Source organism: Nicotiana attenuata, chromosome 7, assembly GCF_001879085.1.
Source record: "Nicotiana attenuata strain UT chromosome 7, NIATTr2, whole genome shotgun sequence".
Classification (NCBI taxonomy): domain Eukaryota; kingdom Viridiplantae; phylum Streptophyta; class Magnoliopsida; order Solanales; family Solanaceae; genus Nicotiana; species Nicotiana attenuata.
Window position 1 is genome coordinate 82425435 of NC_031995.1, and position 2904 is coordinate 82428338.

The following is a 2904-nucleotide window of genomic DNA, read 5'->3' on the forward strand; positions in this document are numbered from 1 at the left end:
AGAATATGAAAGATGGGGATTTACATGAGAATTCCGAGAATTTGCGGCGGATGCGCAAGGTTATGCCAACAAGGGATTAAGAATAATGGTGAACTCCAGAGTTCTGTAATAATGGCTTCAAGCTAAGTGGGAGAGTCCCACCGCTTACGATCTGGGCTTCATGGTTAGCTACTCGCGAGGTTTCTGGTTAATAGCATACTGAGGGGTTGTCTCTGCTACGGAAAACTACCATGAGTAGTAATTTGAGCAGAAAAATTATTAAAGGTGTGCTATGGTTGGCCTTATGGCTCATTTTCGAACTTGGGAAAGAATTCGAGATTTATGCCTTGTATGGAAGCGGGGTTTAACGGGAGTAATTCTGCTAGGTGCCTCGTCGGGAGGGTATTCCTGTGTTATGAGATCTATGAATCCGATTATATTCGGGACCAAGTCAGAGCGGATAGCTCTCAGCAACGGTCCTAATGGATTCAGAGGGGTAAAGTATGGTGCTTAATGATTTCGAGCCTATAATTACAATTAAGAATCAAGCTTGGAAAGCAGCTTATGAGAGGTGGCACAGAATGTTCCGTGAGGGTTGGCTTGTAATGTAGCAATTGGGAAGTACGAAATGGTTTGTAGGAGTTGAGACAGCATGGTCTCGTGATTCAAGGTCACTCGGGATGAGTGTAGATGGAGAATGATGTGTGGGATGGATTTAGTATTATTTCTAAGGCAAACAAGGATAAAGTGGAAGGAAAGGGATTGATTAGCCATTGTTGAATTTGGCATGTTGGGATTTGAGATCAGTTCATTCAGCGTGATCAAGTGGTGTGTATGATTTGTAGCGGTACGAGTGAGGTTTGCCGGTCGCCGTAATGGGTGTTATTCAGGAGCCTTCTATTGTTATGGCTTGTTATGTGGGAAACAGATTTCGAAAAGGGTTATGGTGGCTTGGACCACCACTTGCAGAATTGCATATTCTACAGTTATGGGTATTTACCTATGTGTTTCTATGGTTCCCCTGAAGTGAGTAAAGTGCGAACCTCTTATATGATAAAGTGTTAAAATATTAACGATTTCGGGGTTATGATGAAAATCGTGTTCTATCGTATGTTGGCACATTGGGTGTAGTGAGTAGCATGGAAATTCGAAGTAAGGATCAATGTTGCAACTTGGGCTGGCGAGGATATCATGGGCTCGAATGATCAAGGAAGTGGTTGAATGATTAAAGTAAATTGGTATCGTCTTTAGCGTCACCTGAGGTCGATGTGTTGTGAAAAAGGCTTTGCATCCTGGTAAGGATTCTTGATCGCTTTTCAGCGTTAGTGTATCCGAAGCTTTAAACGTACAGACTCGATATTTATTTCAGAAGATTGTGGGAGCGTGTCCCACGGGAAGATTGTGTAAGTGTGGCAGGTAGTCACTTGATTGACTAAAGATTTAAGCAAGTATGAGGATTGTGGTAATAACATTTGTTTGAGAAACTATGCCTGGAGGGCACTTTGTTTACTAGGTATGAACTGAGGAGGTTGCTCCGGTTATAATGGTTGTTCTTATATGTTACGAGGCAAAAGGGAGTTACTATAGACCTTTGTATGGTTGTTAGCCGTGTGGGTGCAATCAGAAGTCGGCTTGAGATCAATGGAATGATTTATATATGTGAACCAGGCTTTATATCAGGCCAGTTGTGTATGTTTCAGCGAGCGTTCCTCATGAAGGGACAGTCGAGGTGTTATTTTGTCATCAGCTATTCCAGGTAATGATGTATTGCGCCGTATGAGTTGTGAGACGGCTTGAGAAAATTGCTTACGTGTTGAGAATCCGCGTAGAAATGATGTGTTATGAGCAGGATGGCTTTGAGATTTATGTTGTATATTGCACCTTAGTTGTGCTTGAGTTTTGTAGCCTATAGTGCTATGTGTTTTCTCAGGGATGGTATTATGCACTTAGCGTGCTTGCGATCGAAATTCGATATTTTGTTGTAATAAGCAGATTTAGCTCGAAGTGCAACCTCTTTCTGTGAGATCTATTTGTGGATCGGGTGGCACGCCGCCATGGGTATGTTACTTGGATCGGGTTGCGCGCCGCAACTGTGTGATGTCGAGTCTAGTTTTCTATATGCTATTCCTTTATGTGTTTCGTTTCCTATTTTTTTGGGGAAGTCCGTATTAGTGCGGGGTTTAGATAATTCCTTCCAGAATTCGATTTCCTGTTTATGTGGTGTTCGGATTGGTGGCCTATTGGCGCATAATAGCATCGTATGAGATTTTAATAATTTCTGGGGTGGCTTATTGCCTGAGCAGTTGTATCGGATGAAACGAGATCCCTTGATCTAGTATTCTGTGCAATCCAACTATATGAGGTATGTTATGGAGATAAGGCCATTATTGGGTTCAGAATGAGGTGAAGGTCTTGTCAGGAGTGTAGACCTAACGTTTTGTTGACTCGGCGATTGATTATGAATGTTGGTACATCTCTTCCGTCGTGGCGGTATGGTAAAGGTTAGGGTAAGACTTGTATATGTCATGGGATGCGATGGGAGCATCGGATCGGTAGAATTTTGGCTAAGTTGATCAGGGAATATTATTGTGGTCGTGTGGATTTAGTGTTGCAAAGTAATTATTCAGCGAAGTTATGCCGTTATGTTTGAGTACAGCGTGTAGTGATTGATATGGTGATCGTATGTTGGAATCAGGCCTAGCATAGGATTCCGGATGTTGGAATCGGGCCCTAAGGCTTATTTGCTTGAATAAAAGGAAGCATTTTCAGAATTTATCGAGCTTATGTGCTCAGCTAAGTTGTGGTAGCACGGGAAGGTGCATGAGGTGCTAAAAAATGATTTCAGACTACTCCAGTACAGTTCTCAGCACGTTCGAGGACGAACGTATGTTTAAGTGGGAGAGAATGTAACGACCCAACGGTCGT